Here is a 22,700-nt window from a genome sequence, read left to right as displayed (position 1 = left end):
TTTTTTAATGTTTATTTATCTTTGAAGGAGGGAGAGAGAAAGCATGAACAGGTGAGGAGCAGAGAGAGGGAGACAGAGGATCTGAAGTGGACTCTGTGCAGACAGCAGAGAGCCCAATGCAGGGCCTGAACCCACGAATCATAAGATCATGATATGAACTGAAGTCAGATGCTCAACCAAATGAGCCACCCAGGCACCCCTCATTTGTTTTGTTTCTCAAATTCCACATATGAAGGAAATCATATGATATTTGTCTTTGTCTGACTGACATATTTCACTTAGCATTATACTCTCTAGCTCCATCCACGTTGTTGCAAATGGCAAGATTTCATTCTTTTTTTGTGGCTGAATAATATTCCATTGTATGTATATACACCAGATCTTTATCCATTCATCAGTCCATGGACACGGGCTGTTTCTATATCTTGGTTATTGTAAATAATGCTGCTATAAACATAGGGGTGCATGTATCCCTTTGAATTAATATTCTTATATTCTTTGGGTAAACACCCAGTAGTGTCATTGCTGGATAGTAGGGTAGTTCTATTTTTTATTTTTAACATCTTGAGAAACTCCACACTGTTTTCCAGAGTGGCTGCACCAATTTGCATTCCCATCAACCGTGCAGGAGGGTTCCTCTTCCTCCACATCCTTGCCAACACCTGTTGTTTCATGTGTTTTTGATTTTAACCATTCTGACAGGTGTGAGGTGGTATCTCATTGTAGTTTTGATTTGCATTTCCCTGATGATAAGTGATGGTGAGCACCTTTTTGTGTGTCTATTGGCCATCTGGATGTCTTCTTTGGAGAAATGTCTGCTCATGTCTTCTGCCCATTTTTTAATGGGATTATTTGTTTTTTGGATACTGATTTGTATAAGTTCTTTATACATTTTGGATAAAAACCCTTTATCAGATATGTCATTTGCAAATATCGTCTCCCATTCCATTGGTTGCCTTTTATTTTTGTTGATTGTTTCCTTTGCTGTTAAGAAGGTTTTCATTTTGATGTGGTCCTGATAGTTTATTTTCCCCTTGTCTCAGGAGCCCTATCTAGAAAAAAGTTGGTACAGTGGATGCCAGAGAAATTAGTGCCTGTGCTCTAATCTAGGATTTTTATGGTTTCAGGTCTCACATTTAGTTCTTTAATCCATTTTGAATTTATTTTTGTGTATGGTATAAGAAAGTGGTCCAGTTTCATTCATTTGCATGTTGCTGTCCAGTGTTCCCAGCACGATTTTTTGAAGATACTGTCTTTTTCCCATTGGATATTCTTTCCTTCTTTGTCAAAGATTAATTGACCATATATATAATTGTGAGTTTATTTCTGGATTTTCTTTTCTGTTCTTTTGATCTGTGTATCTACTTTTGTGCCAGTACCATACTGTTTTGAGCACTGCAGCTTTGTAATATAACTTGAAATCTGGAATTGTGATGCCTCCAGTTTGGTTTTCTTTTTTAAGGTTGCTTTGGCTATGTGGGGGTCTTTTGTGGTTTTAGGATTATTTGTTCTAGTTCTGTGAAAAATGCTGTTGGTTCTTTGATAGTGAGTGCATTAAATGTGTAGATTGCTTTGGGTAGTATAGATATTTTAACAATATTTGTTCTAGTACATGAACATGGAATGTCTTCCCATTTCTTTGTGTCATCTTTAATTTCTTTCATCAGTGTTTTATAGTTTTCAGAGTATGGGTCTTTCAGCTCTTTGGTTAGGTTAATTCCTAGTATCTTATTCTTTTTGGTGCAATTATAAATTGTTTTCTTAATTTCTCTTTCTGCTGCTCCATTATTGATGTACAGAAATGCAACAGATTTGTGCAGATTGATTGAATTTCAATTATTAAAATACCTCTCTAAGAAGTGTAAAAGCAAAGTCAAGGAGCAGAAAGAGATAATTGCAATATGTATGTCTGACAAAGGATTCTTATAAATCAGAGATAGAAACCTAATAAAAAATGACAAATGACTTTAAAAGCATTTCACAAAAGTATTTCCAAGTGGCAAAGAAGCACATGAAATGCTACCTTAGTCATTAGGGAAATGAAAATTTTAACACAAGAAGATACCACTATATATTCATGGAAACAGCTATAATTAAAAAGACTGCTGATACTAAGTGTTGATGAAGAAGATGTAGAACAATTAAAATTCTCAATGTTGCTAGTGAGTTCAAACTGCTAGAACCATTTCAAAAAATTGTTTGGTAATATCTATTATATAGCTAAGCCTATAACTCTATGAATTAGTAATACTATTCCTAGTTGTACACCAACAGAAATACATACATATGTGCAACAAAAAATATGTATATGGATGTTCTCAGCAAGTTTGTTCACAATAGCTTTAAACTGGGAACAACCAAAATGTCCCTCAGCAGTAGAATGGATAAATTGTGATACAGTCATATAAAGGAAATCTACAAAGAAATGACAAGGAATAAGCTGCTACCCTGTGCAACACTATGGAATGAATTTGACATATATACTTTTGAGGGAAAAAAGCAGACAGAAAAACACAGTTTATGGTTCCACTTATAAAAAGTTAAAAAACTAGCAAAGTTAATGGGTGGTGATGAAAGTCATGATGTCAGTTTCTCTTGGGAGTGTAGGTGGGATGCTTGTCATGTTTTTCTTCCTGACCTGTGGCCGTGATAAGTCTGTATTCACATAGTAAAAATTCAGCAGGATGTACATTCACAGTTTGTGTGCTTTTCTGTATGTGAGTTACACCTCAATAAAAAGTTTATAGGGGCACCTGGGGCACCTGGGTGGCTCCGTCGGTTAAGCATCCAACTTCAGCTCAGGTCATGATCTCACAGTTGCTGGGTTGGAACCCCATGTCTATGCTGACAGCTCAGAGCCTGGAGCCTGCCTTGGATTCTGTGTCTCCCTCTCTTTCTGCCCCTCCCCAGCTTGTTCTCTGTCTCTCTCTCTCAAAAATAAATAAACATTAAAAAAATAAAAAGTTTATATAAAAACCGTTCTGAACATGTAGAAACAGAAAGTAGAATGGTGGTTACCAAGGACTGACAGGTGGGAGAGTTCGGGTGGTGTTGCTTAAGGGTACAAACTTGTAGTTAGTAGGTAAATAAGTCCAGAAGATCTAATGCACAGGATAGTGATTATGGAAACAGTATTGTATTATAATCTTCAAAGTTGCTAAGAGAATAGATATTAATTGTTCCCACTACAGAGAAGAAATGATAATTATGTGATGTAATGGAGGTGTAATGGTAATCATATTGTGATATATAAATGTATCAAATCTATACATCATATACCTTAAACTTACACTATGTTGTACACTAATTATGTGTCAATAAAAAAACCCCTCAGAGTTTGAAGAGGGCTTGTGTGTGTGAGATAGGTTCTACTTAATCATATTTGCATTTGTCTCAGGGTAACATTTGGAGGTTTTAAAAACTGAGATTTTTTTTCCATTTCCACATTTTTGTTTTCAGTGTTCCATGGTCATTACATTTCAGGCAGTGGCATCCATTATTTAAAAGGAAGAACAGATTTAGCCTTAGAAAAAGAAGTCAATTGGTTATTTGAAACCCATAGCAGTGATAAAGATCTTGAAGGCCTAAGTCTTCTTTTCTTTTCTTTTTTTTCCCCAGTTTTACTGAGGTATAATGGAAAACCTGAGTTTTCAATGAAGAGCCTAATTCTTGAGCCAGAAAGTTTTCATGAATCTCCCCAAAGCAGGATTTTTAGCATCAATGACCAAAGCTTGAAGAAACAGTAAATAGAATTTATCCATAAACAAGAGTGTAGGAGAGAATAGACTCAAAGCCAGTTTCCCTGTGACATACAGAGGAGAGTTTTTGTTTTTGTTTTACATTCTTGGTAGATGAGTGGAGCTTCAGAATAAAGGAAACAAGAGAGTCAGTGGCTGGTGTGAATTTCTAAGAGAGGGCTGAGGCACCTTCTCCCTCTCAAGTTTTAGATCTTAATGGAATAGGATGGGGGATAGGAATGTCTGACCTATTGGTGAAACTGAGAACAGAGACAGCCCTCATCTTGCTTTCCTAGGAGTAGCATGGAGATATTACCATTGTCCTAGAGAAGCCTTGCAGCCACCATAGCACAGGAGTGATAAAAGCAGTGGTTAAATGAGATGTAGGGCCAAGTGGGTTTAAGGACAGACTGGAGAATTTGGCATACACATATAGTGTGATGTGGAAAAAGCCACAGAGGCCCTGAGTTTCCTGAGGAGAAAGAAAGGTGTATCAGGTGCTAAGGGACAACAGACAGATCCAGGAGATGGAAAACTCTCGGTGTTTGTTGGAATAAATGAATCAGTGCAGTTTCCATTGGGAAAATTATACAAGTGGTAATGCTATCCCCTCTCCAGTAATTTCCTCAGGATAGTTGCTCTCTAAGGTGTTACATATAAGGAACCCTTCAGACCAGGCCACAATCGTGTCCTTGGAAAACTATAATCAGAGTCAATCCTCCTGTAATAGCTTGCTCAATGCCATAAATTCTGGTATTCTTACCCTCTACCCACTAGTCCCTCAGGAGTGGGGGTGGGGGTTAACTTCCAAGTTATAACATTAAAATACTTGTGGTTCAGCTGATTGTTGAATAATAAAGTTGGCAATGTTATTCAAGAACCCATATCTAAATGTGTTTTCTATATGTGACCAATCAACTATATATTAACATGTTTTTGAGCCCTTTAGAACACAAATAATTTTCCTACAATTTCTCCTCAATACAAAATGTGTTTCGAATAGATGATATGGCAGTTTCTTTCCAAATTAATTCCCCGTCACTCAAACACATTAGCTGTGTGTGTGTGTGTGTGTGTGTGTGTGTGTGTGTGTGTGTGTGTGTGTGTATTCTCTCCTGTCATGCTTCATCCTAACTTTCCCTTATTGGTGGATGAGCCTGTTTTCAGCAGAAGAGGTGAACTTACTCCCAGCCCTTTGCAGATCCATAAGAGAGTCTCCCTTGGAGTTACGTGTCAGGTTCTCTGGCCTATCTCTAGTATGTCCTCACGGCCACTCCAAGGTTACTCCTTAGCCCACCTCCAATAGAATCCCTTCAACCCAAGCACTGGTGGGAGCTGGCAGCCTTAACTTGTCCTTTATATCCTAGACCTATCTTTCAGTGAGAAACACAGACCTCTCGATATCTTGATGGGGGAAATACAAGCTGGGAAGATATTTTCAAAATAATTAGGCATTAACATTCCAGATCCTATGTAAGGTATTGGTGTTCTGTTCTATATAGATCTTGTAGGAGCCAGTCATTTCTGTTTGTCTGTCTTTATTTATCTTTCCATATCTTTACCTTCCTCTTTCATATTCCCAAATGGCCTTTGGATAAACCAGTGGTGGTTTATCAGAAGCACAGACAATAAACTAATGGGGAATGAGAAATAGAGGGTCATGACTGAGGAGGCATCAATAAGAGCAGGAAGAAGTTCACAAACATTCAGTGCTAATAGGCCTGTGTAGCTGTTTATTTGCTCTGACATTTAGCTTTGAGTTTCCTGGTAATCAAAGCAAGTAGAAAGACTTAGTACTTCTTTTCGGAAAAAAGGAGGTATCTCAGTTCCTTAGGGAAAGCAAACTGTTTTTAGCACTAAGTTCTAAAAAGCATTTTCAATGTGGTGCTTTATACAAGGGGCATTGAATGAAACAGTAGAGAATGTTTTTGACTTTCTCCTCATAGTAAGTGCAGGAATGGATTTCTTACGACTGTCTCTTGTGTTGTCTTTAGGTAATGGTGACATAACCTTAAAATGCATCTTAATAAGAGGTGATTCTATTAGGACCCACCTCCAATAAAATGAAAGCTGTCCAGACCAAATAAATTTTATCTGCCTAAAGCACTGGTTCATCCCTAGGACCTGTCCACAGAAAAGAGCTGAATACATTCATTTTTTTTTCTTTGGGAATCGTCCATATTCATTGCCATTGGTGCCATTCAGTTCTCTTAGCCATGTGTGCACTTCTTTCTGGCCCCAAGGTAGTCTCCCCCATTTTGTTTAATTTTTAGTGTCTTGCTTTCAGCTACTGTTATTATTAATTCTCATAGGAGCCAGAAGAGTCCCAGGGTCAACTGAATTTTGGAAAAGCTGAGTTTTAAAAAGTTTCAGATTTTTTTCTAATTGTTGGTCTTTTCAGAGCTTTTCATGCACTAATATATGTTGTGACTCTCTAAGAAAAATACCGTTTAGTATTTCTCAACCTTATTTGAGCATGGAATTCCTTTATCATGTACCAAACATTTGCTGAGAAATGCTACTGGAAGCTATTCTTTGAAAATGTCCCAATGTTAGCCCTAACAGGATGCTGGTGACTTAATATAGGACTAATGATGGTCAAGGAGTCCTTGAAACCTAAAGCCGTGGCTCATCAGTAGAGCATCTTTGGTGCCCTGGCAAGTAGATGAAATGTACTTGGGCAGGAGGTCCTTTCTGGAATCTTTCAGGTCATACCTTGTATTTATAAGTCAGCTCCCACAGTCTTGGACATGGTTTAAAAGTGCCTGTTTACCTATGAAATCAAGATTGTATTCTTCAGCCTATTGAGATTATTTGAAATGTAACTGGTTTATAAACTGCCACTTAAAGAAAATAGTGCATTATAGTCTTTGAGCAAGAATTATAAAGAATATACAACATAATGACTTTAAAAAATATTCAGTATTGTCAATAGGACACAAAATCATTAGGATAAACATTAAAATTTTTTTAAATATTTATTTATTTTTGAGAGAGACAGAGACAGAGTGTGAGTGGGATAGGGCAGAGAGAGAGGGAGACACAGAATCTGAAGCAGGCTCTAGGCTCTGAGCTGTCCACACAGAGCCCGACGTGGGGCTCAAATCTATGAACTGTGAGATCATGACCTGAGCCAAGGTCAGAGACTCAACTGACTGAGCCACCCAGGCGCCCCATAGGGTAAGCATTTTTAATAGTTGTTGAGGAGATGTTTCAAAATAAAATAATTAATGACATCAAGCACCTCCTGTATGGAGACTTATAATTCTTTAAAACTGGAAATTACAAAAGATGGTGAGACTGGAAAAAGTGGAAACAGATCTCATTTTTTTTTACATCTTAGAAATAAACATTTGTAACCATCTGGAGTATATTTACTGGATTGAGGACAAGAACAATAATCCTACAAAATTATCTTTGAAATGTCACTTCTAACTTTTAGTGGTTGAACAATACTATAGTTTTTTTCTCCGTTACACTGAGTACACTATTAAATATTTTTTAAAAAGTAGAATTTTATCATATGAAACAAAAGTAGTTTTTATCCTCTAAGGCAATAATATTAGTTACCAGTGAATGGAATTCTGTCTGAAAATTGAGTTTTTCTATTATGATCCAGTGAAACTAACCTGAACATTCTTAACTTTTTCACTCTTCTGTAACTTTTTCTATTTACCTACAGGGAACTCTCTCCAATGTGTGATAAACTTCTATTCATCCTCTAAAACCCAACCTAGCTTTCTTTCCCAGGAAGTCTTTTCTTATCCTCCTCTTAGGTTGCACATGTATTTTAACAGTCTTTCCTTTGTGCTAACTTTGTGCTCATACATATTTTTATTTTTCCATTTATCACACTATGTTTTTATCGCATTTTCCCCATATAGAGTGTGAGTTCATGGAGGACATGAACTACATCTTATTCATTTCTACATTTTGGAATTAAAATTTATACTACAATACAAATTTCTACAAAATATGCTGTTGCTTTTATTTGCTATCATTGATCTTTTTTAAAAAAAAATTTTTTTTAACGTTTATTTATTTTTGAGACAGAGAGAGACAGAGCATGAACGGGGGAGGGTCAGAGAGAGAGGGAGACACAGAATCTGAAACAGGCTCCAGGCTCTGAGCTGTCAGCACAGAGCCCATCGAGGGGCTTTAACTCACGGAGCGCGAAATCATGACCTGAGCTGAAGTCGGCCTCTTAACTGACTGAGCCACCCAGGCACCCCATTGCTATCATTGATCTTATCTCGAGTTCAGCTAGTGGAAGCATGAGTATGGTAGGAAACACTTAAATTGTCTATTAGAGGTGACTCATCCTCTTCTGGTTTGACAAGTGTTTCTTTGTGATTGATTTAGCTTTTGTGAGTAATCTTTAGGGAGAATGGTAGAATAAAATAGCTCATCAGTTCAAAGTGTAATCTCCCTGTTAAGACTCTTTCTCCCCACCTCTTATGAGGTGTCCTCTTTCTTCTTTTTGTCCAAGATGGCATATTTGTTCTGAGAGAAGATTGAATTGTTTAATGTAGTGTGGAGGTAGTCTTTTGGCATTGGACTACCTTCTGTATTCTTGGGTCTCTGTTGAGTGATTAGCTTGTTCAGTGCCTGATTTTCTTCAGGTGATTTCCACAAGGGTATAGGTAATCTCACCTTGTCTACTTGGGTTTCCTGCTGGGATTTCCTCTTGAAGTCTATAGTCCCTTCCACTTATGTGGGTTTTCCTGGGTTCTGTGGTTTATTTCTCCTGGTACTGGATCCTTCAAATGTCTCAACACCAAGGCTTCCAGGCAACTCATTTGGGCCATGGAAACTCCAGGATCTCTTACATGCCAACTATTGGTCATGGAAGATAAGGATGCTCACTTCCACTTGCTCATGTCCAGTCTTCTGTGGTTGAGAGAGGCTGCTCTAAATGATAGGAAAATTTCAAGAGAAGGAACAGTTTCATTCTGTCAGATCCCAGCTAAGGGAATGACCATTCAGAAAATCATTGTCATAAGAGTACTGACAGAATTGAGAAAACGAGTAAATTTTGCTGTTCTTGTTGTCAGAAAGGGAGCATTCAGTTAGCCTGTGCTAGGTTATTGAACCTTGCTAGAAACTGTGGTTATGTCAGATTGGAAAGTTGATCTACAATTACTGAAATATAATAACAGGAAACAACTATTGTGTTTCAACATAACAAATATAATAAAAAAAAACTGAAGGAAGAAAATCGGTTTCCAGCTGTAGACATTTTAATAACTCTGAGGCTGTTTGGGATTCATATCCTCAAGAAACAGACTTATTGTCAAACTTCTGTATAATGATTTCTATTATTAGTTCCCAGTAAAAACTGCTATTAAGGTTGGCCAATGAAATTGCTTCCAGCTCATTGTGTAATCCTTGGGGAAATAACTGAATGTGAAATAATCCCTTGTACTTCTTCCATTAAAATACTACTGTAAAAGAGTAGAATCTGGTGGGTAGCAAACTAAGGCAGAGAATAATATCTGATACTCTCAAAGATCATTTGACTGGCATCACCTGCTTTTTCTCTTCTGCTGAAAACCTCTAAAAAGTTTTGAGAAGCTATGAATATAAAAATTATAACCCAAGAATTCCCAGCAGGCTGACTTATTTGCTGAAACACTTAAGACCGGCAGGTGTTTTGGGAATATGTGGCATCAAAAGCCTTTTTCTCTCAGCTAAAGCAGTCTTTCACACTGAGGTATAAAATGTTATCAAGATTCATACAGGAAAATGCTGAAGCTGTCTGTTATTTTTTTCCCTCATGTCTGTGCTTGTGTGTGTGTGTTTCTTTCTTTCTTTCTTTCTTTCTTTCTTTCTTTCTTTCTTTCTCTCTCTCTCTCTCTTTCTTTCTTTCTTTCTTTCTTTCTTTCTTTCTTTCTTTCTTTCTGTTTTTAAGTCATTGCAGGCATTTTATTTTTTGTTTCTTTTTGTTGGTGAACAATCAGCCCTTATTTACTGTTTAATTCTTTGGACTTAGTAGCTTGTAGGCAAATGAAAACATATTCACTATACAGTTAGTTAATCAGAAATTCTCCGATTATTCTCTTTCTGAATTTCTATAGGAATTACAGGCATGATCATTCAATTTAGCACTTAATTATATGTCATTTTGTCATTGTTTACACTACTTATTGTGTTTGTCGTATTTCTTCCATAAATAATGGGCTTTTTGTGAATGAGTCTAATGGTTAATTTGATATGTCAGTTTGACTGGGTCACTGGGGTGCCATACATTTCTTCAAACATTTTTTGGGCTGTGTCTGTGAGGGTGTTTCTGGATGAAATTAACATGTGAATCAGTAGACTCCAAAATATGGGTGGGTCTCACCCAAACAATTAAAGACCAAGAGAACAACAACAACAAAAACTGAGTTAAGAGGGAACTCCTTCTGCCTGACTGCTTTAAGCTGGACATTGTTCTTTTTCTGCTTTCAGATGTGAACTGAAACATTGTCTCTTCATTGGTTTGGAGGCTACCAATGCTCAGACTGGAATTTATGCCACTGGCCCTCCTGGGTCTTGCTGACTGCATATTCTGGGAATTCTTAGCCTCCACAGTCTTAACAGGCAATTCCTTAAATAGATTTTATTTATTTATTTATTTATTTATTTATTTATAGGGAGAAAGAGAGCATGAATGGGGGAGAAGGGCAGAGGAAGAGAGAGAGAATCCCAAGCAGGTCCCATGCTCCGTGTGGAGCCCAACATGGGGCTTGATCCTAGACCTGAACAGAAATCAAGAGTTGGAGGCTCAACTGACTGAGCCACCCAGGTGCCCAATAGATCTCTTTCTATATACATATATCCTACTAGTTCTGTTTGTTTGGAGAACTCTGACCAATACAGTGGATCATGTCTCTGATTTTCATTTCATTTTATCCATAGCGTGTAGTACATCATGCTTATGTTAGAGACTTAAAATGGACTTTTAGAAGCAAAGGGATTCATGAAATGTCAGTTACTCTGAGACAAAATACTTGCAACACATTTTTTAAATGCTTGAATGCATGTACTATTGCACTTGTTGGTTTTGACAAAGGTGGAAATAAAAGGCAGTGAAAAATGCAGTATTGATCTTGATTAGGTGCTGTCAAATGAGCTAAATTTCTGTATTTGAATGATGAATTGTAATTACAGCACATTATGCAGCGTGATTCTCATCATGAAAGATATTATTTAAATGACAGTTTAAACTCATTTAGTCATATCTTCTGAAACTCACAGTGTTGTAGGTGGCATGAGAAAGGCTCTATCACTGCTGCCTGTAAGATTTGTAAACCAATTAAGGCATATGTCATCTTTGCTGTAGCAATTGGTGCTTCTGACCCAGGTCATGGCACGCATTTAGAGTTGTTTTTTAAATAGTTGTGATAAATATCTTGTCTGATTTCACCTATGACCCTTGACATGGATTTGTCGGAGGGCTTGTGGAGATGAAAGTTTTAGTATGTTTGTTATAAAACAGAGTGAAGCTATAACTGATTTATGTCAAGTTGACCTCTGCAGTTTTGACCTGGTTGGGGTTGTAGAGTAACTGAATGAATGTTAGAAAATGTGCCAAACCATAAACCAGAGATAAGTGAACAGAGAAGCCCATTTGTCATGAGTGTACCGTGATTCTGTTCACTTCAGAGTGTGATGCCACAGTGTCTTCACACGAGAATATTGCAAACTCGTATTTACACTTATAGTTTCTATTATATGAATATTATAAAGATAATTTATGAAAATATTAAATGCTTTTTTTCTCCTGAGAAAACAGCTGAGATACCTCAGCTGAAAAACCTGAGAAAGCAGAAACATCAAATTGACAAGCATGGAAGAAAAATTTCCTCTGAAATATCTGGTATTCTGCATTTGCCACTAATTTTTATATGCATTTCAGAAATAATGTTTTTTCCTGATAATTTGCTAGATTGCCCATAGGAATACTGAAAAGTGTAACACATGCTAATGTTTCCCACTTGCTATCGAGCATGATAGAGTTAAATACTCCTCTGCTGCAACTTCTAGGCTGAACGTTGATGCTATTTCAAGGGCAGTAAGCAAGGCATCCCTATTACTTTCCATGAGGGTTTTCAACTCTGCTCTCATCAGTAGCTTTTCTTCCTCTTCCAATGTGATGAAAGTAAAGCCCTCATTATCACCTCAACATAGTGCAGATCTATGGTGTGGATGTTCCCCACGGGACACAGAGGACTCAGAACAGAGACAAGTGGCAGATGGCATTTTGTAAATATAGTGGAGAGCAGGGAAAGCACCCACTTTCACAGCTTAACTAGTAAAAGCAGATACTAAACGGAACACTGAGCAAGCCCGTGAACAGATAGTAAGAATAACGATTTTTCTAGAAGGAAGTATACTCTGGAGCATGTAAAACCACAAACAGTGTGTGGCTTTCAACAGAAGGGATGCAGAAATTGGATAAACAGGAGATGAGAGAAATAGGGACTGGACTGAACCCCAATAGTGATGATTCTGTTAATCATCCTTGAGTAAAGACATTTTCACCAAATACCTTGAGGAAAATATTGGAAATGAATATTAGAATTTCTCTCTGTGACATATTATTTGTTCTTCGTATATAATAATTACTATATTCATATTATTAGTGAACTATATAGTAAAATAAGTGAAATCTTTTTTTTTTTTTTTTTTTTTTTACAAATAATTGTACAAGTATTTAATTGCATTTGGGATGAAGCATATGAAGGAGAAATACAAGGTTTTAAGAGAACACACCTCAGGGCAAACTGATCTAGGTGGAGTATTGTTTTTATTAATGGTGGATGAGTCATGGAAAACTTCCGTTTGGGAGTCATCCTGAAGTCCATATTTGACGGCCGCACAGGTGTTTTCAGAGATGGTCTAATAGTAGACATAGAGAACTGGGAAAAAACCAAATATAATTAGACTGGATTGTTTCTGAGGTCTGTTCTAATTCAAATGTTCAAAGAGTATGTTAATAACTTCTAAGTTTTGACCTGCGCATAATAGGTCTCATTGGCTCAGCAGACAAAAGCATGGACAGGTATGATAGAAGGTGTGTGATAAATATTCTTTGACTCCAACAGACTAGGATGCTTTGGGGTCACCAGTGGGACCAACCTAAGTAGGGGTATATTTCCCCTGATATCAACCACAGGAAGCAACTCAGAAACCAGAGTGTTTCATGTTCTGGGGGATTTATTCATTTTCCTCTGCCACATGTCCATATAATGGGATGCCTTGTTCAGTGAAGTAAATAACTGTCATTTTTATTGCACAATGCAGATCCGTTGTATCTAAATTAACCCTTTTATTGTCACAAAGTTCTTTAAGAGTTAAAGTGTGCTCACCTATTGTTGTGGGTAACTGGACTGGGAAGATGCTACTTGAAAATAGCTCTCTCCATCTGGGAAAACCTGGAAATCAGTTGTTTGTCCAGAATGCTGCTTTTGCCATACTCATTTCAGTCTGGGGGAAATTAGACCATATCTACCTTTTTGGAACATCACGAAGTCTATATAAAAGAGTTTGGTGTGTGGGGGGGAAGTAAATGTGATTGTTTTGTCTTCAGCACATTATTAAAGTGGCGATGTTCAATCCCTTAGTAAGTCTGACTAGTCTTGTCTGTGCGAGTATGCTGGAGGAGAACTCATGCCTTTCCTATTCCCAGCTAAGATCCTGCATTCTCAGGAGACACCCTTCTCACCTGACTCCAGAAATGGAAGCCAATCAAGTAACAAATATTTATACATCGCTTTTTATGGGCCAACCCTGAGTTAAGCATGAGGTATACAAAAGAGACTAGCTATGTTCCTGAACTTTGAATAATTGTTCTAATTACAAAAAACAGACAAAAAAGAGTTGTCACAACCCAAAATATTTCATATTAGCTAGAGATGCAAGAAGATGCAAATTAAAAGAAATTTGGGTGGCCTGAAGCAAAGAGGTTTAATGAAAGAGACATAATTGGAGATGTTTATTGAAGGAGAAGGACAGGGGAGAGGAGGATGGATAGGTAGACAGGAGGAGCAAGGCTGTTATGCTAATAAACTCATCCCAGGTTTGTGCATCATCCCTGAACTTCGACCTGGCTTTTGCAGGCACCATTGGTCCTGTATTTCTATTGCTAATGCCATGGTGCCCACATATAGAATAATTTCTGTGACTATCTTCTTAAAACTCCGTTTCTGATATTAAGTTCCCTCATATTTCAACTCTACTCCACCATCTTGACTGTTTGTCTTCCATGGGGAAGAAGAGTTTAAGAGAGAGAAATGGTTTTGATCTCAAGATTTATGTGCATAGTTTTCTGTGCTCACTTCTCTCAGGACGGGTTATTCCTTCTTTCTGTTTTTCAGTTGTGTCCCCAAATCTCTGTAAAATAAGATACCAGTTGTGATAAAGATGTCCATACTCCCCAACCACTTGTATTATCTTCTTATTCCTGAGCCCCTGGGTAGATCACATTTTCTGGGCTCCCTTGCAGGTAGGTATAACAGTGTGAGTGTCTGGGCGGTGGTGAGGGAGCAGGAATGATGGCACCATTTCCAGATTGGTGTAGAGAACTTCTCACGTGCAATTCTCTTTTATTCCCTGGCTAATTGGGGAGGACTCTAAGGAAACACATAAGGATGGGACCTTGGGCAGGAATGACTCTGGTCCCTGAATTGTGAGCATAGGACAGAGCCTCCCCTCTCCCCTGTCACTACTCATATTGGATTGTGTCCATGTCATGTGTCATGACATGAACTAGAAAGGATCCTGGTGAGCTGAGTTCCCAAAACAATATCACTATCAATGTAAAGCTTATGGATACATTTCTCACAATGGAGCTGTGAGCTCGATTTCTGGTAAGCTTTTCAAAAAAGTGTGTCTTTGGAAATAATCTCAGGAGAAGAATGTTTTAGGGTAATGTGATGGTTAATTTATGGGTCAACTTGGCTGAGCTATAGTACCCAGTTACTTAATTAAACTCTAATCTAGCTGGGACACCTGGGTGGCTCAGTTGGTTGAGCAGTTGACTTTTGATCTCAGCTCTTGATCTCAGGGTTGTGAGTTCAATTCCTGTGTTGGCCTCCAAACTAGACATGAAGCCTACTTTAAAAAAAAAAAAGGAAAGGGGAAAAAACCCCTCTAATCTAGTTGTTGCTGTGAAGGCATTTTGTAGATGTGGTTAACATCTACAATCAGTTGACTTTAAGTAAAGGACATTAACCGTGATAATGTGGATGGGCCTCACATCAATCAGTTGAGACCTTAAAAGCAAAAGCTGAGGTTTCCTAAAGAAAAAGAAATTCTTCCTCAAAGCTGCAGCGTCATTTCCTTCCTGAATTTCCAACCTGCCAATCTCCCCTACTGCTTTCAGACTTGCCAACCTCCATGATTGCACAAGCCAGTTCCTTACAACAAATCTCTTTACACACACACACACACACACACACACACACACACACGCCCTATTGGTTCTGTTTTTCTGGAGAACCCTGGCTGATACAGGAAGGCAATCATTTTTGTATTATTTATGTCTCAGGAGTGGTAATTGCTAGTATAATGTTTTGAACATGAGAAGTTTTCCAATAATATATGTTAAATGGATCAATGAATAACCAACTGGAGATTCAATTACTATGAAAGTTTAATATTGAGGCTTTCACATAAAAAAATGAAATTTCAGTCTTGTGGTGATATACTATTGAAATTTTCTAAAAATAAATAAGAATGTTCATACATTCATGCTTGGTTTTTTTTTTTTTTGTTTTGTTTTGTTTTGTCTTAAGAAAGTAAGATCAACTAGATTTTTTTCCCCACATAAACTTGAAATAATGTTGCTATCTAGGACTCTAATAGTTTCCAATTTATCAGCAAGTAATGAGGGGCGCCTGGAATGGCTCAGTCGATTGAGTGTCCGACTTTGGCTCAGGTCACGATCTCACAGCTCAAGGGTTTGAGCCCCCCATCGGGCTCTGTGCTGACAGCTTAGAGCCTGGAGCCTGCTTCAGATTCTATGTCTCCATCTCTCCCTGCCCCTCCCCTGCTGGTGCTCTGTCTCTCTCTCCTTCAAAAATAAATAAACATTAAAAAAGTTTTATCAGCAAGTAATGATACAGGCTTGCTCTTAATTTCTGTATTGAGTAAATATATTTTACTATAGGAAAATTTTTGGTGCCCTCTGGTGGACATAGTTCAAAAAATGAAAAGCATTTAAATATAAGGTAGTTCCCCCTTATGCATAGTTTCGCTTTCCACAGTTTCAGTTATGTTTGTTCTACCACGGTTGGGAAGCCGATGATTCATTCTCCTTCTGATGTCAGTGGTAGCCTAACAGTATGTCTCAATGCTTGTGTCATTCATCTCACTTCATCTCATCACAAAGGCATTTTATCATCTCACATCATTGTAAGAAGGGTGAATACAGTACAATATTTTGAGAGAGACCACATTCACATAACTTTTATTACAGTATATTGTTATAATTATTCTATTTTATTATTATTGTTAATCTTTTACTGTGCCTCATTTATAAATTAAACTTTATCTTAGGTACGTATATATTGGAAAAAAACATAGTATATATATATAGGGTTCAGTACTATTTCGTGGTTTCAGGTATCCCCGGGGGTTTTGGAACACATCCCTCACAAATAAGGGTGGGTCTACTATATATAGAGCAGTCTACTATTTGAATATGTTTCCAAAGTTCCTTTCTAAATTTGGAAATCTTAATGCATTTTTTTCACAGAAGATGAGAGATTAACATCTCAGGTTTGTTTATAAATTCCTATTATAATACATGAAGCACTTAAATTATGGCACCAAAAGGAATAGAACCTAACAAAACGTGAGACAATGATTCTATGGGAAGAAATATTTAAAGTTATCACTTGGGAATCCAGTGACCATCTCTCCTGCTTTAGCCTTGATTACTGAGGAAGACTGGAATTGCCTGTATTCCTCCCTGGGAGTACTTCCGTGGGCAGGGATGTGTATGTTTTGGTGGGGAGAAGGGCTAGGAGGGGCAGGGAGTACATACCTGAAGGTTTTTAGGAATGGTACTTGGTGGGGGGTAGTGGAAAGAAGTGAGGCAAAGTTCAGCTTTGAGGAGCAGGATAAGAAGCCATGTTTGAGAGAATTAGGAGATCTGGAAATAAGGTACATAGTGGGGTTGGAGTAACAAAAGTGATTCCAAAGACAGGGAGAGGACAGGAAAAAACAATGGTAAGGGCTGTGGTACATTGAAGCTGGTTTGAACTCCCTTAAAAGAGCTGATGGTTAACTTTTCAAGAATTCTTATGAGCCAGTTGTTAAGGACAGATATTATTAAAAATAAAACCAGGGGTTCTTGGTTGGCTTATTTGGTTGAGCATCTGACTCTTGATTTTGGTTCAGGTCATGATCTGAGGGGTCTTGAGATCAAGTCCCACATCAGGCTCTGCACTGAGCGTGGAGCCTGCTTAGGGTTCTCTTTCTCTCCCTCTACCCCTCTCCCCTACTCACATGCTCTCTCTCTCTCTTTCTCTAAAAATAAATTTTAAAAAACCATACAATCCTACAATTACATAAATTATTTTAAAAAGTAATATACACTCAAAACTCATTGCTTCCTAATTATTTCACTACATTTCACTATTATTTAGTAAAATCACCTATTGAGATGATTTGTGTGTTTTGTATTTTTGAGAAATAAGTGCACTGACCCAACAAAGGAGGGATTCGGAAACTCGGAGTACAGTGAAGTGAGGCTTTAATCAATGTTCTTGCAAGAGTAGGTGTCTGATAGACAGGAACACTCAGGGCAGTTACAGCAGGCAATTTACCTCCTAGCATGCAAGTCCCTCCCCTGAATCCTCATTGGCTGAGTACTACAGAGATTACATCCTTACCTGGAAGTCACCTATGCCCATGTCAGGCAAAAAGTAGTCTGACTGGAACAAATATACATTCCTTGAGGTGACACAGAGACTTCAGTTCTTTGGAACATGCTCATTGCAAAGCCCATGAAAATAAGCCCATTAAATGGAGAGTGGAAGAAGAACCAGGAAGTGAAGTGTCTAAGGGTTTGTGACTCCATTGTATGTGGGGGGGTTTGTACCTATTTCTATTAGGTTGTAAACCTATTGTTAACCAGGCAGCACAGCTTTTATTTGGTATTTCTGAAAATGAGTCATCTTACTTACTTCTCACATATTTGTATGGTGGAAATACTATATAATGATGTACTGCTGTGCATCTCTTACCAACTCTTCATTCAATGACGCCAGTAGCTTGTAGTTGGTCACGTTGGGGATATTTTTGTCGCTACAAATCAAAGGGAACAATGTACCCCCAATCCCTGGGTTGTTGTGAAACATTTGCCGCCACACCACTGGGCAAGGAAGTCTTTTTGGGAACGGGAGATTTCCTATTGTATTAATTTAATTTAATGTTTTTTCCATCATCTATGCTGGATTGGTACTCAAGCTCATTTATTCATTCAATCAACATTTTTGTACTGAAGTATAATAACATTATATTAATTCCAGGTGTACAACCTAATGATTCAACATTTGTGTACATTGCAAAGTGATCACCACAGTAAGGCTAGTGGCCATCTGTCACCATACAAAGTTACAATTATTTTTCCGCTTATGATGAAACTTTTAAGATTTACTTATTTAGCAACTTTCAACTTTACCATACAGTGTTATCAACTATAGTTATCATGTTATATTACATCTACACAACTTATTTGTTTTACAACTGGAAATCTGTAGCTTTTGACACCCTTTACTAATTTTGCTCACCACCCCAATTGCCTCTTTTCTTGCAGTTACCAAGTTTTGTTTGTTAATTTGTTTTTCAGATTTCACACTTAAGTGAAATCATACACATTTGTCTTTCTCTGACTTATTTCACTTAGCATAATACCCTCAGTGTCCATGGTCCATTCATGTTGTTGCAAATGGCAAGATTTCATTCTTTTTAATGGCATAGTGTGTATGTATATGTATGTACACACACCCACACACCCACACCCACCCACCCCCCCACACACACATGTTTTTTTCATTGTATACGTGTGTATACACACACACACACACACACACACACACACACAATGGAGCATTACTTGGCAATCAAAAAGAATGAAATCTTGCCATTTGTAACTATGTGGATGGAACTAGAAGGTATTATGCTAAGCGAAATTAGTAAGAGAAAGACAAATATCCTATGACTTCACTCATATGAGGAATTTAAGATACAAAACAGATGAACATAAGGGAAGGGAAGTAAAAATAATATAAAAACAGGGAGGAGGACAAAACATAAGAGACTTAAATATAGAAGACAAACAGAGGGTTGCTGGAGGGGTTGTGGGAGGGGGGATGGGATAAATGGGTAATTAGGAATCTCCTCCTGAAATCATTGTTGCACTATATGCTAACTAACTTGGATGCAAATTAAAACATAAATAAATTATTAAAAAGTGCCAATACTCTGGCATCTGCTGTTGCTGTAAGTAAGTCATAAACTATCCTTCATCTCTGACCCAGAGTCTCATATTTTCTACTAGCATCAATGAAACTGTGGCATGCTACATTACTGGCTTGCAAGTAGGGTAAAATATCTGACCCTTCCCCTTTCTTGACAGACTCTGTGTCAGGCACTGGGACAAAGAGGTAAACAAAGCAGACAAGATCCTGCCCCTATAGAGCTCAAAATATTTTGTGGGAGTATAAGCAAAAAGCATCAACACAAAATAAAAAACATTAAACAATTACATTGAGGTAAGGAGTGAGAAAGAATGGAACAGTGGTGTGCTAGAGAAGTGAGACAGGAGGGAAATCTACTTCACGCATATTGTTGGGGAAGTTCTCTCTGATGGGTGATTGAATAAGAAGGGGGTTAGGACTGAGGGCTGAGGAAGGGGGTTGTGTTAAATCGTACAGTACATAGTGACCTAATGAGTCAACAATGATTGATTGATTGATTGATTGATTGATTAATGAAGATTCGGAGGCTACTTTTTTCATTACTAAAGTAAATAACTGGGAAGGGTGGGGTCATCAGACAGTACTAGTAATGGCAGGACATTCCTGCCCTTTTCCTGCATTAAAATCATGTGAAATTCCAAATACTGTGTAAAGATTTTGATTTGAGGGCTTAGATGGGTGGAGCATTAGTGCAGTGGGTGAAAGGGAGAAAGGGAGGCAGACAATGTGGCTGTCGTGAGGGAATAGAATGATTGCATTGTACCTGCCCCCTGACATGTTCCCAGGTGAGAATTTATGAGTCAGGGACCAATTGCCTAGAGTTTAAAAATTTCCTCCTAGCCATTATTTTGGAAGATTAGGCAGCAAAACCCATGGAGTATAGATACACTAACTATTGAGAGTTAGAGTGAAGATAGCCTGTGTCAAGGACTGAGGAAAAGATTTTTGAGACCCAGTTCCTGACACTTAATTGGTTGCTCTGTGACCTCTACTATCCTTATTATAAGATGTGGAACTTTTAACAAGAGTTTGCTTTAACAGCCTCACGGAAGACCTGAGACCCGAGAGCAAAGACAGAGCAGTAGAATATAAAAGTTCCCTGATGACTTCCACAAATGTGGTTTTGAAGATTTCTGAGGATTTTAGAAATATGAGGTAGAGTTTCCACTTAAAGTAATTTAAAAATAATATTTTATACTCAGTTATTTTTATTGGCATAAGTGGATATTGCATAATGTGTGTTCTAGATGGAATCTGTAAATTGGTTATAATTGCTTGTTTCTTTTAACCAGCCATTAGACAACCTAAAGGTATGCATAAGGCATCTATCCCTGGATAATAAATTCAGTGCTGGCTTCCAGAGAGTTTCCAAGTAAAATGCCAACAAAATAAATCTCAAAAACATCCAAATTGTTTGACTGTAGATTTTGTTTAAATGAATATATTGCTGTAATAATGTGCCCTCACATTTACCAAATGCTCAACATATATTATCAGAGTCCCATAAGAATCCCCCAAAATACTTACTGCTTATTGTTATTCTTCTTTCTCTCTCCATCTCTTTTTATACAGAGGAAGAATCAGGCTCGGAGGTGGAGTGAGTGGCTGAAGTAGCTGAGTGAGGAATCTGATTAGTAGCCTTTTGAACATTAAGGAACATTCTCCAATCTAAGGCCTTAAGAAGTTTTTGAAAATTTCCCTTTTATTGCTTCCCTTTTAGTTTATGAGAATATCCTTGCCCTGTGCCTTGATTCTTGGTGTCACTGCCTGTTCTTGCTGGTCCAGCCTCCCTCTATGCATAGGTCTGAATTAAGATCCCAAACCCCAGTCCTCATCCCATAGAAAAGCAGGATTGCTCCCTGCCTTGAGTAAAGTGGTGGTGCTTTCTCCTACCCTAAAGTTTTGGAAAAGGGAGAGTGCCCTTTTGTTGGAGATTGGGCCATGATGGGTCATCATGAACATTGATCCCAGCGCCATTTAACTTAACATCCTGTTGGTGAGAAGGATAAAACGTATCCGTTCCTTATTTAGAAAAGAAAATCAGGGCTAAATATTTGTGAGGAAAAACCCTCAAAGATATTATCTCTAAAACAACTATCCTCAGGAGCATTAAAAACTCTCAGTTAGCTAGGGAACCTGGAAAAAGGTTATGCTTAGGACTGAAAATATGAAGTATGAAAAGAACAATTCTTGATATAATCAACTGGCAAAATCACTAAGGCAGGGGGGGCAGTTTTGGAAAATCAGAAAATAACATAATGAAAAGCTCATAAAACCATAGATGGATAGTTTCCAATCAAGTGAACCTCCATGCAATTACCACCTAGATCAAGAAATAGAGCATTTTCAGCTTCTTCTAGAAGCCTTCCTGAACACAAAGCTCTCCCCTGCCCCTGTGTAAAGGTGATTTTTAGGATAAAATTATTTTCTTGATTTTTGTAAGTTTTGATACCTAAGTTTATATATACTATACATATATGTGTGTATATATATATGTATAGTATACAGTGTATATACACACGTATGTAGTTTATATGTGGTATGTATATAGTTTATATATTTATATACATATGGTTTATAAGAAAATATATATACAGGGTGTGTTTGTATATGTACATGTATATGTATATGTATATGTATATGTATATGTATATGTATATGTATGTATGTTTGTGTGTGTGTGTATCTTAACCACTATTTTAATTAGAACATGTATCAGCAAGATTTATGAACTCCTCAAGATTAGGCAATCTTACTCATCTTTACATATCTGCTACGTAACACAGACCCTGGAACTAAATGAGGATGTAACACCTTGCAATAAATTTGAACGAATACATTATAAATTGTTAAATAAGAGATCATTATTTCTACCTATCTTTTGGAGGTTATTTTGGTGATGTGCTGGAATAATATATATATATCAAGATAGAAATTGAAGCTTTTTTCCCTTTAGTATTTCCTAAACCATTTCCTCTATTTGAACAGTTATGAATTCTGTCTTCATTGCCTGAGGGAAGGGATACACAGATAAATCAGATTACAGAAGAGGTAAATCCTTGGCTAATCTATTTCTATTTCCAGGAGTCAATAACAAACACTGGATTTGGGAGATTAGATAAAGTGTTGTTTTTTCTGTTCCTGACTCAGATCCAGGGAAGGAAGAAAACAAGAAGGCAAACACCAGACTACGTGTGGGGGCCCTGAAATGGAGGGTGCCTGTGCTATAGCGTGCTGGACCTGCCTTGTTCCAGCTTGTGAGAACCAATTGTTAAATTTTTCGGAGTTTTGTGAGCTTGTTGGTGACATGTTGGTAACTTGAAATCCACCAGGGTAAGAGGTTTACTCTCTGGAAGTTGGCAAATGCTACAACCTGCCCACTCCCTCCACTGCCCTGGAGAGCCAGTTGTTAAACATTTATCAGCACCCCACTGAATCTGTGGAATATAGATGGGCTGCCAAGGACTGGCCGTATTCTGAAATTTCACAT

The sequence above is a fragment of the Panthera pardus genome, unplaced genomic scaffold, assembly GCF_024362965.1.
Source record: "Panthera pardus isolate Hobbes unplaced genomic scaffold, ASM2436296v1 HiC_scaffold_16, whole genome shotgun sequence".
Classification (NCBI taxonomy): domain Eukaryota; kingdom Metazoa; phylum Chordata; class Mammalia; order Carnivora; family Felidae; genus Panthera; species Panthera pardus.
The sequence above is the reverse complement of the archived record's forward strand: the minus strand, read 5'-3'. Positions refer to the sequence as shown.